The sequence below is a fragment of the Mustela putorius genome, unplaced genomic scaffold (genome assembly GCF_011764305.1).
Source record: "Mustela putorius furo isolate JIRA1106 unplaced genomic scaffold, ASM1176430v1.1 tig00000450_pilon_pilon_pilon, whole genome shotgun sequence".
NCBI classification, from domain to species: Eukaryota; Metazoa; Chordata; class Mammalia; order Carnivora; family Mustelidae; genus Mustela; species Mustela putorius.
The window spans coordinates 10306456-10320545 of record NW_025421385.1 but is presented as its reverse complement, the minus strand read 5'-3'; the positions used below and the strand labels follow the sequence as shown (position 1 = coordinate 10320545).

Here is a 14090-nt window from a genome sequence, read left to right as displayed (position 1 = left end):
GCATTCGTTGGTCAGGGCACGGGCGACAGGAGCCTTCGGGCTGTGCGTTCTTTCATTCTTCCTCGTGAGCGTTCAGGTTCATTATTGCAGATTTCAGGTGGTGGTGGTTATAATTCCTTTCCTGAGTATTTCTCCCACAGAGATGATGAGCCTGAATATTAATATAAACCTGGCAAAGAGCTCACTGCTTGAGAACCTCAGGATTAGCGCAGGGACGTGGCGATCAGGGTTCCCACGGTTAGGATCCTCCGTACTCCCCCCCGCACCCCTGGACAAATTACCTTCTTCCTAGGATGCTTTACTTGTTTCGTGACCTATGTAGAAAATCAAGAGTAAGTCCTAGCCCCTCCTCCTTCATTCTATTTTATTTTAGAGATTTTATTTATTTTTTTATTTGAGAGCGAGAGAGAGAGAGAGAGAGGGTGAGAGAGAGAGCGGTAGGAGGAGCAGAGCGAGAGGTTGTTAACAGAGTCCATGCGGAGCGCGGAGCCCGGCTTGGGGCTCGATCCCACAACCCCAAGGTCAAGACCTAAGCCGAAATCCAGAGTCAGATAGATGCTTAACTGACTGAACCACTCAGGCGCCCTCTATTTTATTTTAAAATTTCCTCCCATCTCATTTTCCTTGCTCTGTCGTCTCTGGAGCTCCATTCATTCCGTACTTTCCGATTCCCTTCTTTCCCGCGCCGGTAAGTTTCATGACACTTGGCTCTGACACTTGGCTTCCTGCTCCCATTAGCATGGCCTCGTTCTCCTGATTGTCCCCGCAGAACCGGTCCCTGTCTGACTCCAACTTTGTCTCTATTCCTCAGTTTTTCTTGCTTCGACTCCTGATTGCTTCTGGGAGTCACTGTGTCCCTTCTTCCTGAGTTAGGTACTGTCCGTAGGTCGCCCTCCTGCTCTGGGGTGGGGTTGGGGGGGTCGCCTTCCGTCTGTTTGCCAGTCGTCTTCCTAATGAACTGCTCTCGCTGTTTAGCCCACGCAGACCAGCGGTGGTCTGTCTCTCTGTCAGTGACACTGTGCGTCAACAGCAGCTGCAGGTCCGGGGAGAGGAAATGCAGGGACCAGTATTTGTGGACACGATTATAATGTCACTTGGAACAGTTTTCCCAGAGATCTGCAAATGTCATCCTCAAATGCTGTGTTTTTTAAACTGCTCATTGTGATCCGTTTGTGGGAACATGAAAGCAGTGTATTAGGCTGCAGCTAGGCCTTTCTTTAAAATTCTTTCTTTCTTAAAAGAATTTGAATATAAGCAGTAGAAAATATGAATGTATCACATGTAGTAAGGGTGTCATATGTGTTCATGGTTGTGATATAAAATATATGTCTTCTTTTGAGTTGGAGTCAAGAGCATTTGAAAGCCATTGCTTCTGATTAACCCTCACTGTTTTCAAGCTTCTTTGCTTCCTCAACCCCTTTTCCTGTAATAGAGATTTAAAAAAAATGTTTTATTTATTTGTTTATAGTTGAGGTAAAAATAGAGTTAGAATATAGTCTGTGTATGTGACAACCTGATGAAAAATTCAAACCACAGTGAAGGGGTTTACCAGTTGCACAGCAAGTCCTACGTTCTCTTAGGGCATGGCCACCTATGTAGCACTGCTTCTCTGCAGAGCCCCAGAGGGAGCCTCACTGAGGGTAGCCCCCTGTAGATGGGGACTGCTGTGAGAACCTGTGAAGATGGAGTGCCCAAACCCCAGCAGTTGATGTGTCCCGGACTTAACGAGGTGATTACAGTCAGCTAAGGGGATGGCAGGGGCTTCTGGGTTGATGAGGCTACTCCAGGTGTGGGGAGTGGAGTGCTCTGCAGAGAGCTTCTGAGTTTCAGGAACCACCACTTGACTGGGTAGTAGTGCTGCTAATTGTTTTCTCTGGCAGTAAGAAATAGCTGTATGCTTGAAGTGATTGTGAGTGAGTACTGAATGTGGCATCTTTGCTTAGAAAATGTGACTGATCTCCACCAATTCCATACACCTTGCCTTAAATCAGAGAGAGCCTCCCCCCTTTTTATATGTATTATTTTAAAGATTTTTCTTTTTTTATTTGACAGAGATCACAAGTAGGCAGAGAGGCAGGCAGGGTGGGGTGGGTGGGAAGCAGGTGCCCTACTGAGCAGAGAGCCCTGGGATCATGACCTGAGCCGAAGGCAGAGGCTTTAACCCACTGAGCCACCCAGGTGCCCCACACCGCCTTTTTAATTTTTTAAAAAAAATTTGTCAGGGCGCATGGGTGGCTCAGTGAGTTAAGCCTCTGCCTTCAGCTCAGGTCATGATCCCAGGGTCCTGGGATTGAGCCCCACATTGGGCTCTCTGCTAGGTGGGGAGCCTGCTTCCTCTTCTCTTTCTGCCTGTCTCTCTGCCTACTTGTGATCTGTCAAATAAATAAAATCTTTAAAAAACATTTTATTTGTCTATTAGAGCAAGAGCTCAAGTGCACATAAGCAGGGGTGAGGGGTAGGGGGAATGGGAGAAGCTGACTCCCCCCTGAGCAGGGAGCCTGACCTGGGGCAATACTGTGGGCACAGTCCCAGGACCCTGGGATCATGATCTGAGCCGACAATTGCTTAACCAGCTGAGCTACCCAGCTGCCCCACACAGCATATCTTTTCAATTTAAAGATTTGTTAAAGTGGAAATCGTCGTGGGATACTGTTTAAAACCTAGCTTTTTCCTCTTAATAGTAATGGTAAAGAAATATTTTGGTAAATGGTAAAGAAGTGGTAAATGGTAAAGAAATATTTTTCTTAATTAATATAAGGTAGATTTAGAATATGGTTTAATTTCAGGAGTAATAAACTTTTTAGCCCAATTATCCTTATTTGTCATTGGATTGGTGGGCTGTATCTTAGGATAATTACTTCATACTCCTTAATGTTTTAGTAAAACCATTAAATGGCTTCTCTATTCCCTAAAGTCTACTGATTTACCTGCAAAGGTGCTTAGAATGGACAGTCTGTGCTGAAGTATAGTTTTGAGGGGGATAATTATGATTATTTGTTGATTTTCAGAATGAATAGGTTAGGCTATCTAATTTTAATGATTTGTTAATATAAATAGAGGAGACAGTAGAAAGAAGTGAGATATTTAATTTGTTGAAAATTCTGTATTGAGTAAATTCTCCACCAGACATCTGCCCCCAGGTGCCTTTCTATTAATGATTGTAATATGTCAACATCCTTTATTTTTTTTTTTTCTCCTGACCAATCTTCGGGGAATATTTGGCACTTGTTCTCTGTGATGAAATAAAAAAAATTGCAAATTTTCTTTTTCAAGGGAAATAATTACATTATTTTCTCCTTTCATATAAACATTTGCTTTGGGATATATTTATATTTTAAGGGCTTTGATATTGTATCCAAAGCATCATTTCCTCATATTCTTCAACGTCAGACTGGAACTCCTCTTTAAACTATTACCCAGTATCACAGGTTTGTCATGGAAGTTGTGTCTCTGTGCTAAATGACTCAAAATGAAGAGCCCGTTGCCCCCTTCCCACTTTGTCTTGAGCGCATGGTGTCTGTGCTGGTAGAAATTTTATATCCTGATGCCTTCTAATTTAATCACCCAGACATTTTGACTTCAGCTTTGCTAACTTAAAATGATGTGCAGTTCTCATTTGTGGCCATTGTGCTTCTACTGACCTGTCCCTTTTCTCATCCTTTCTGTGCTTGCTTTTCTCATGTTCTGGCACTCTTGTCTGTTCACACTGTTGTCTTCGAGAACAGAACAAGATCTCCAAAGTGTCCTCTGCTCCTCCTGTTCCACTCCTCCCGAGTGTCCATTTACAGCCTCCCCTCCATGCTTCTCTTGCATGTGACTCCCCTGTTCTCCGCATTGACTGAGGGTCACTGGAAGGTGACATGAGCATGGTGGGGTGGGGGGGGGGGGGGGTAGGGAAGGGGAGAGCAGAGCAGCGAGTGGTGTTCTGTTTATTAGTCTAGTTGGGTAAGACGGTGCCGGTATTCTAACCCTTGACCTAACTTTGTTGACCTTGACCTAGGAGAAGGTTGAACCCGTGATCTCTGAAATCTATCAATTCTAATAGTGTATGACAAAGTAATTCACAATAAAATGTAATTAGACTTAGCCTTCTGAGCATGCGGGAATGGATATATATTTTTAGTTTAAAACAAAAGCTTATTGATCCAAATATATGTACTGTGTGTTGGATATATGTTTTTGAGGATTTTCACCTCCCTTCCCTCCCCTACCCTCAATTCAGACCAAGAAGTCAGTTTTTCAGTCACTGATGTGCATACTGATTTCCTTTAGTCTCACTGAGAGATGTCGGGTTAGTAGTACGGACCTCTAATGCAAAAAGACTCCTTTATAAATTTACTCATCATTGTTTGTTATGGGCTCATTCTGAAAGTTGGGGCAAAAAATAAACCGCCCGGCTAGTTCTGCTTATCTGAAGCTCGTTCTGTCCCTGGGAAGCACGGGACAAAAAGCCTGCGACCTCCCTGCCATCTGAGTCAGTGTCCGTGCCTGCAGTCAGGGAGGATGCCAGTGATGGTCCCCATGCTAGTTCTTCCCTCGGGACTGTCTATTCTTAGATTCTGCAGCCTACTGAATTCTCAAGTCTCAGAGGAAGACTTTAATAGCCAGGTTTGGATCTTAGCCATGGTATGTGGAGAAGGCTGACCCTTTTGCATTACCAATGCTATTATTTTTCTCCATTCATACATTTTTCAACATTTGCGTCATTTAAAGTTCGGGGAGATAGATTAATGAGTACATGTTTCTCCCTTAAAAAAATCTCATGGAACAGTTAGACTGTACATTTTCAAAGAATCGTGTTTTAATACAATATAGTTTAAAAATTTCATTTTCTTTCTTTCTTTCGTTTTTTCCTTCTCTCTCTCTCCATCTTGCAGGAGAGAAAAAAGATATAGAAAGGATTAGAAGCATCTAGCACTCTCCCCCTAAAAGGGTGAGCTTTCGATCGTTGGTAACAGCGCAATCATATGGCATCCCCCCATCTTCCACTTAAAAAAAGAAAAACGGACAACTTCAAAGCTGTATTTTAAAAAAAAAAAAACCTCTCACGCACACGAAGAAGTCATTGATATGCATGGTATGAAATCCCCAAGCTAGAAAGGGTCTTCAGTGAGCAGTATTCCTCCTGCTGTCCCTCCACCGTGGAGTTCTCCCCCGTAGAAGTTGCCGGTTACTTGTTTCTCCATTGGCTGCTTTAGAATTCTGGTCTTACTCTGGTAAATCCCTCTTTTCTCTGTTTCCCCCACTCCGTGGTTATCTCAAATAGAATAGACTTTCCAGTCTCGCATTCACTGCACACGCTCCGGTCATGCGGTCGTGGAGTTGACATTGTAGCCTCAGCAAAGGTTATCTCTTTAAAATTCTCTGAAATTCCCCTTTGGCACATCCATTTTGGCAGCTGGGTTTATATAGGAAAGTGGTAAAGCTCTTGGCTCCTCTTTTTGTGCTCTATAAAAATAGAAATCTCTGGCCAGAAGGGCAGCTGGGCAAGCGGCTCCTTCTTCAGTTCCCGTCAGTTGTCCTTGCTGAGTGTTTTCCATTTTACCTGCACTAAATGGTGTCCTCACGGGGACAGCGGGCCCAGGTGGTGGGTTTTGAAAACATGAACATCAGGTAGCCGGACACTTATTTTATTTATTTTTATTGTTATTATTATTATTATTTTAAAAGATTATTTATTTATTTGACAGACAGAAATCACAAGTAGGCAGAGAGGCAGGCAGAGAGAGAGGGGGAAGCTGGCTTCCCGCCAAACAGGGAGCCCGATGCGGGGCTCGATCCCAGGACCCAGAGATCATGATCTGACCTGAAGGCAGAGGCTTAACCCACTGAGCCACCCAGGTGCCCCCTGACACTTACTCTAAAGTCTTATTAGAAACTCCAGCTGTTCTAACCTCTGTGTGGGGTTCTGTTGTACGGTTTCAGCTTTTTTTCTTATAATCTTCTTATATATATATTTTTTAAGATTTTATTTATTTACTTGAGAAAGAGAGAGAGAGACCGCGCACGTGCATGTGCATGTAGGGGAAGTGGCAGAGGGAGAGAATCTCAAGCAGACTCCCCAGTGAACTTGGACACCCCCTTCAGGGGCTCATTCTCACGACCCTGAGATCATGACCTGAGCTAAAATCAAGAGTCAGCTGCATCACTGACTGATTTACCCAGGTGCCCTGTGTGTGTGTGTGTTTAAAGATTTTATTAATTTATTTGACAGAGATCACGGGTAGGTAGAGAGAGGCAGGCAGAGAGAGCAGGGGAAGCAGGCTCCCTGCTGAGCAGGGAGCCCGATGCGGGGCGCCATCCCAGGACCCTGGGATCATGACCTGAGCCACCCAGGCGCCCCTGTGTGTGTGTTTTAAACGGAAACAACTCAAAAAGATTATATTCACTGATCCCGAACTACCTGTTGCAGTTTGGGCAGTAATGTAACAGGAGCAGTGGAAACTCCAAATCGCTTTCTAGTGAGATGAATTCATCACTAAGTAAATGATTAGTGTGCCTCTTTTCTTGGGGACGTACTCTCTTAGATGGACGGCTGAACCCCTGTGAAGCAGCACAGGCCTTTTTCTTGTTTCCTTTCCTTTCTCTTTTCAAGTAGCTTTTTCTAGGAAAATGCTGCTTCCGTGAGCAGATTTGACCTATTTATTACTATAGATTGCCTTCAGAGCCCTTCCTTGCTTTCTGTATGCATTGTTACCTCCACAAAGTAGAGCTTCGTGCACATCATGTCAGTATATTTCCATAGTTTTGATTCTCTAATTTAAAATTGACTGCATATGTTTTGTACAGAAAATCCTTATTTTTGATTTTGTTTTAAATGTAAATGTTGGTAACCTAGATGTCAAAGCTTCCGTGGTAGAAATGAGCATGGCCTTTTTACTGTTAATTTTTTTCCTTGCTTACATTATTACATAAATAAGGCATTGTAGGCTCCTAGATGTATTTTTCTCCCCTGTGATAGTTTGTGAAAGGTTTTAGACCACTTGTTTTTGTATGTTGCTTCTGTTTCCTTCAAGAATAAGCAGTGTGAATTAAGGCACACCCTCCCCTTCCGTCTCCCAGTACCACATTTAAATACGTTGGAAATATGCTCTCTTTTTTAGCCAGACTTTGTGGAATGAGATTTATCATCTTGTGCATTGCACACAGACTTTTCTCTCCGAAGCTGCAGATTTTTTCCTGTTTTGCTTCTGTTTTATCAAAAAGAGTACTGTAGCCTTTATAGATCTGTGATATCGAATGCCCTCGATGAATCCTTGGGAAGAAAGTGTTTTAAAGTGCATAATTAGGGCACTTGAGCATAAAACTACAATTATACACTTGTGTGTTAATTTTGTGTACAGTAAGACTTCGTTCAACACTGGTTGTAAATGAGCGAGGAAGCATTTTACTGCCAGTGAATGCCTGCATTTTATGAATACTTAAACAAAATCTCTTCTAATTGGCTGACCTGGGAGGAAAGGTGAAAACAGCTGTAGTTAGGAGGTAGAGGAGAGAATACAAAATGTGTACTAGCGGCTATTTAAAAAAGTACCTAGAAAAGTAATCTTACTCCTGCATGCAGCCTGCTTTGCGGTGGCTTGGGAAGCTGCAGCCGCTGCTCCACGGTTAGCCCTGGCCGAGCGTAGGCATTCCGAGGAGCCGCTGAAATTAATCAAGGGGCGGAGCATGGACAAGATGTATGTCTGTTACTCAGGTTCTGTGTGCTGGCATTAGGGGGCACTCCTTGAAGCTTGGAGTTAATTTTAGGAAAATTAAAGGATGTACCACTTTATGAAATGAATAATAACGTTCCAGAACTGGTTACCCTCAAGAGGTAACGTGGACTAGAAATATAAATTAATTTAAGAAGGGTATAAATAAATTCATGGATAATAGAAGGATGATGATTATAAAGAGGAAATAACGGCTGTTCAGGACATATCTCTGACTTTTGGAAATTGAGGTCAGGAGAGGCACTACCATTTAGTTCCCACAGCCATATAGAAAATTCGCTGTGCAGAACATTGTCTGACCTAGTATTCGCTTAAGCTGTGATTTGCTAAATATAGAGCAGTTGGACTTAGAATAAGCAGTGAAATTTTGTGGCAGTTCATAACTGTACAGAAGTCCAAGAGAGGTTGTATGGTATTATGTTCCCTGTGTTTATGTTTATAATTTATATTGTGTGTATACCTCCCAAGGATGTTTTACTAAACAAATGTGTCATGAGGGAAGACTTACATACTGGTGGCAAATGAGAGCTTCTCAACTTTGTTCCATGAATCACAATGAAATGTATTCTCTTAACTCTAGAGAACAAACTGATGGTTACCAGAAGGGAGGTGGGTGAGGGGATGGAGGAAGTAGGTGAAGGAGATTAAGAGGACACTTGTCATCATGATGAGCCCTGCATCATGTACAGAACTGTTGACTCACTATTCTATAAACCTAGAACTAATGTAACACTGTGTTAATGACACTGGAATTAAAATACAAGAAAAAAGAAAATGTGGAAAACATAAAAAGCACAAATGGAAAGTGAAAAATCCACAATATTCTATTCATCCAAAGAAATCTACTGTTAATACTTGTTGGAAGTTCCAGGTAACTATTGACAGATAATGCTACTAATCAATCAACTTGAAAGTCTCCATAGTTTACAACAAGTGTTTATTTTTCTACCCATGGGTCTCTGAGTTGTTTGGACTGATTTGGGGGGACTCCGTTGAGTTTGGCTCCAGGCAAGATGTCTGGGTTGGGTCCCCTGCATGTGATTTATTTTGGGGCCCCAGATGAGACTGAAGAGCTGCGTACTAGCATCTTCCGGTGAGATGACACGATGGGATAGAAGCCGGCATGGGGAACAGTGGGCGGGGCTGTAGATGAAACCACATTGGCCGTAAGTTCATAATTACTTAAACTGTGGGTTTTAATACTATTCTTTCTACTCTTGTATATGTTTGAAATTTTACATAATAGTTAAGTTTGTTAAAAAAAATATATTTTGGTAAGAATTTTAAAAATGCCTAAGCCAAAGGGAGAGGGTTAAATCAGTCTAGATTATGTTGGTTAGTTTTCAGGCTTTAAAACAGCAGTGTTTGTGGCCCGGAAGTTACTCGTTAGGAATAAGGACATAGACCAAACGAAGTGTGCTCCTTAGCAACCTAAGCTGTGTAACTGACTTGTTTGTGTGGTTTGGTCATCAAGCCTGTTCTGGTGTTTAAGACACTGCTTGACCGTTGAATGCTTTGCCAACTCCTTCTTCAACTCTGGGTAGACTTTTTTCTCTTGCCCAAGGGAAGCTGGACGGAATTTTAAGGGAACTTCGCTTGAGTATACAGTAAGCACTCAATATACATTTGTTGATAGTTTCTCGTTTTTCAAGCATGAAGGGATAATTTCAGGGAATTGTTGTTTTGACTTTTTTTCTTAGACAAGCCTAAGGGCAGGATTTATTTTCCTTTTTAAAATAAGAAAGAAAAAAAAAGGGACCTAAATTGTTTAGAAGTCTCAATTGGGAACTTAGCTTAAGGGATTGTAGATTATGGCAGTTGTAGGATCTTGACCTTGTAAACTTTATTTATTACCTTCTAGCACATTATTTTTGACTGGACATGTTGACATAATAAAATTTCCTCATGCAATTGGTTCAACCACACATTGGCTTAGCATCTGAATTCCTTGCTGTGGGGAATTTTCAGTCTTACTCTTATGCATGAAAAACAGTGTTTGATCTTTCTGTGAAATCGGAAGCCAGCAGAATTTGCCACAGTAATGACTAAAATGTAACTGTTGTGAACTTACGAATTTCTCCTATGCTTTTCCCCTTCCCATTTTGTGGAATTTACCTGGAGGGGCTCAAGCCTATGATGAGAAACAAACAAAATTAAGGAGCTTTCTGCTGTTAAAGGCAAATTGTTATAACACACTTCTTGATAACTTTTAAATAGACTACAATAAATAATCCAAAATAAATTGCATTTTGTTCTAGATTCATGAAAAACACTGAATTGGTTTAAGAAATGATAACATTTTGGTGTTTACTCCCTTAGGCAGTGTTCTTTATTCAGATAACCACACATACACAGATTTTTATATTAAAAAATAGCATTATACTACATAAACTGTTTTTAACCTTCTGCCCTTTTAGGTACACCTTAATAATGCTTCTTGCTATTAAATACATGTTATCTACAATGAGATTCATTAATAAACTGATATTGAATATTACCTTCCCCAATCTCTGTTGACAGACATTTAAAGGCAGTTTCTGTATTTTTCAGTGGGGATGCGGTCAGGGGGGTGCAGTGAATTCCTTGCTATACATATTTTTGTATATTTGTTTCACATTTTTTCTTGAGATAAATCATAGAAGTAGAATTCTGGGTTGCAGAGTTACTGATTCTGTACGTACTGTGACTCTCAGATATTTGAATTTACATACCACTATGATTATTTCAATATACCCAATTGTTGTGTGCTATTTTAGATTATATAAAGTAGAAAATACGAACACTCCCTGGGAGATTATATAAAGTAGAAAATACGAACACTTCCTGGGAGTGTTCGTATTTTCTACTTTACATAATCTATGTAGTAGATTACAAATCTAAGTAGTACCTGGGAACCGTCATAATCAAGTAGGGAATTTACATGTCATAAATAAGGCAGTGATGTTTTAACATAAATACATTATAAAACATGTGAAGTTAAAAGTTTAACTATTTTTGTTCCTAAGTATATATACATATTCTGCTAGTAGTTTTTTTTTTTTTTTAAGATTTTGTTTATTTATTCGACAGAGAAATCACAAGTAGGTAGAGAGGCAGGCAGAGGGAGAGAGAGAGGAGGAAGCAGGCTCCCTTCTGAGCAGAGAGCCCGATGCGGGACTCAATCCCAGGACCCTGAGATCATGACCCAAGCCGAAGGCAGCGGCTTAACCCACTGAGCCACCCAGGTGCCCCTTTGCTAGTAGTTTTTAAAGGTATAACTTACATACAATAAAATGTTCAGATCTTAATTGTACCATTTGAGGAGTTTTGACACATATGTACATCCATGAAACTACCATCCCAGTTAAGATAAAGATTTTTTTCATCACTCCCAGAGTTCCTTCATGTCTTTTTTTAGACATTTGTTATGTATATCCCACAACCAGTGTTGTGATATTTCTATTACCCATAAATTAGGTTTGTGTGATCTTCAATTTCATAAAAACAGAAACTACTGTGAGTTCAATGTGTATACTTTAGTTCTGGAGTGAACTGTAGATATCAAGTCAAACTACTTCTTAGAAGAACAGAAGGATCTAAAGCTGATGTGAAAATTACATAGAGTAAGAACAACATGTTTTTCTATTAGCAATAATCGCGCCTCGGATAAACCTCATTGGCTATGATACTGCCACTGCGCAGAGCCAGAACAACATGTTTTTCTAAAAGAATGGAGTTAGATTCTTAACTTATCCTATATACAAAAATAAATTCAAAATGGATTACAGACTTAAACATAAGAGCTAAAGCTAAAAGCTCTTAGTAGAAGGGTGTCTGGCTGGCTTAGTCAGTGGAGTGTGCGACTCTTGATCTTGGGGTTGTGAGTTCGAGCCCCACATTGGGCATAGAGATTACTTGTAAAATACACGTATATTTATTAAAAACTAAAACTCTTAGAAGATGGGGGAAAGCTTCATGACATTAGATTTAGCAGGAATTTCTTAGATGTGAAACCACATACATAGGCAACAAAGGAGAAGATAAATTGGACTACATCAAAATGAAAAACTTTGGGGCGCCTGGGTGGCTCAGAGGGTTAAAGCCTCTGCCTTCGGCTCAGGTCATGATTCCAGGACCCTGGGATCGAGCCCCACATCGGGCTCTCTGCTCAGCAGGGAGCCTGCTTCTCCCCCTCCCCTCTCCCTGCCTGCGTGTCTGCCTACTTGTGATCTCTGTCTGTCAAATAAATAAAAATAAAAATATAAAAAAAAAAACCCAAAACAAAACAAAACAACAAAATGAAAAGCTGTGCATTAAAGGACACTATCAAGAAAAGCAGGTAACAGAATAGGAGAAGATATATGTAAATCATATAACACATAAGGGATTAATATCCAGAATATATGATGCGCTCCTACAATTCAACAACAAAAACCCAATTAAAAAGTGGTCAAAGGACTTGAATACATTTTTCCAAATAAGATAAACAAATGGCCAATAAAAACACGCAAAAGATGCTCAGTATCACTAATCATTAGGGAACTGAAACTCAAGCCCACAATGAATATCATACCACTTCACATCCACTAGGATGGTTATTACAAAAAAACAAACAAACAGAAAACAGCAATTGTCAAGGGTGTGGAGAGACTGGCCCTTGTGTGCTGCTGGTAGGACTATAAAACGTACAGCCACTGTGAAAAACAGTACGGCGGTTCCTCAAAGAACTAAACATAGAACCACCAGATGATCCAGCAGTTCCACTACTGGGTGTTTATCCAAAGACTTGAACAGATGCTCATATGTCTATTTTCATAGCACTATTGTCTGCAGTAACCAAAAAGTAGGAACAACCCAAATGCCGATGATGGGTGACTTCCCTGTATGAAAATGATTTCCCTGTATTAAAATGCCTGTGAGGGGCACCTGGCTCAGTGAGTTAAGCCTCTGGTTTTGACTCAGGTCATGATCTCAGGGTCCTGGACCCCGCTTCGGGCTCTCTGCTCAGCAGGGAGCCTGCTCCCCCCACCTCTGCTTGCCTCTCTGCCTACTTGTGATCTCTGTCTGTCAAATAAATAAATAAAATCTTCTAAAAAAATGTGATAAATTTTCGACAATGTGAAGTATTTCTTTTGATCTTAAATTATTTCCCTCTAAAAGGAAGGACAAAACTGATAATGTAAATAGATTCAGAGAATCCAGGGGTGACAGATCCGTAATAGAAACCAAGGTGTATTTTAGGACCATAACTTCCTAGCTCACGTCAAGGAGGATTATATCTGTTCCTAATGTTGTTGTGAGCTGTTGTGGAGATAGAACATTGGAATGGACCATTGTGTAGCTCAAAGCAGAAAGCTCTTATATTTATATGTCGGTGGTGTGTGATTTATATACTTATTCCAGGAGGTTAAGTCCACAAATATTCGTTGGGCGCTTACTACCAGGCCTTCTGACTATAATGATGAGCTGAACTGCCCAACCCTCCTAGCCCTTTTATTTAAATTAGCTTCAGAGGTAGACTTTAGGGATTTGTCAGCTGCGTACAACACCCAGTCTCATTACATCCAGTGCCTCCTTAATGCCCATCACCCAATTATAAGGCCCCATTTTCTATGGAATTCACATGCCAATGGGTGTGGTGGTATGCTTGTAGTCCTAAATTTGAGAAATCCCACATTTGAAGGTGGATGGGTTTCTTACGGATTTAACAAATCCTTTAATAGCTAGTATGTTATATTTTGTTTTTATGTTTATTTCTCAAACTTTTAAAAAAAAAGGTTTTATTTATTTATTTGGCACAGAGAGAGACAGAGAGGGGCAGTGGGAGAGGGAGAAGCAGGCCTCCCGCAGAGCAGGGAGCCCGATGCAGGGCTCAGTCCCAGGACCCTGGGATCATGACCTGAGCCAAAGGCAGAGGCTTAACAATTGAGCCACCCAGGTCCCCCTCAGACTTTTTGATTACATAATTTATTTCTGTGAATTAACTTGCCAGATTAGTGTCCCTTGTATGTGCTGTTGGGAAATACTGGCATAAAGCCCTTCCTGTCAGAGATTTGCCAATCTGCAGGAGGCATGGAAGACCATACAGAAGTCATTGGCCTTATCTTGCCCCCAGGTAAAGGCCTAGAACGGACGAGGGCACCTGACATAGTAATCAGGGATGGTCTCTGGAGCAAAGTTCTAGTGGCACCTCTTGAAATAAAGCAGCATGACAAGGCGTCTTCCTCTCCAGGTCCTCTCCTGTGGCCTGTCTCCTGCCTTGTGTGCCTGCTGGAGCAGCTTCCAAGCCTCTGCCTTTGGGGGAGGGGAGAAGGGGGACAGGGTGGAGGTGACATTGTTATTTCAGAATTTTAAATTTAAGAAATAATTTCGGCATACAAAACGCAGAAACAAATA

At 41.2% G+C, this 14090-nt stretch overlaps 1 protein-coding gene and 1 pseudogene across 10 annotated transcripts in view; one reads left to right on the top strand and one right to left on the bottom strand.

The window, feature by feature from the left end:
• Positions 1–14090, top strand: part of ARID1B (AT-rich interaction domain 1B) — a 439186-nt gene that overhangs the window by 107106 nt on the left and 317990 nt on the right. The gene's annotated exons all lie outside the window — the stretch shown is intronic.
• On the bottom strand, positions 11270–11400 carry LOC123392146 (annotated as a pseudogene).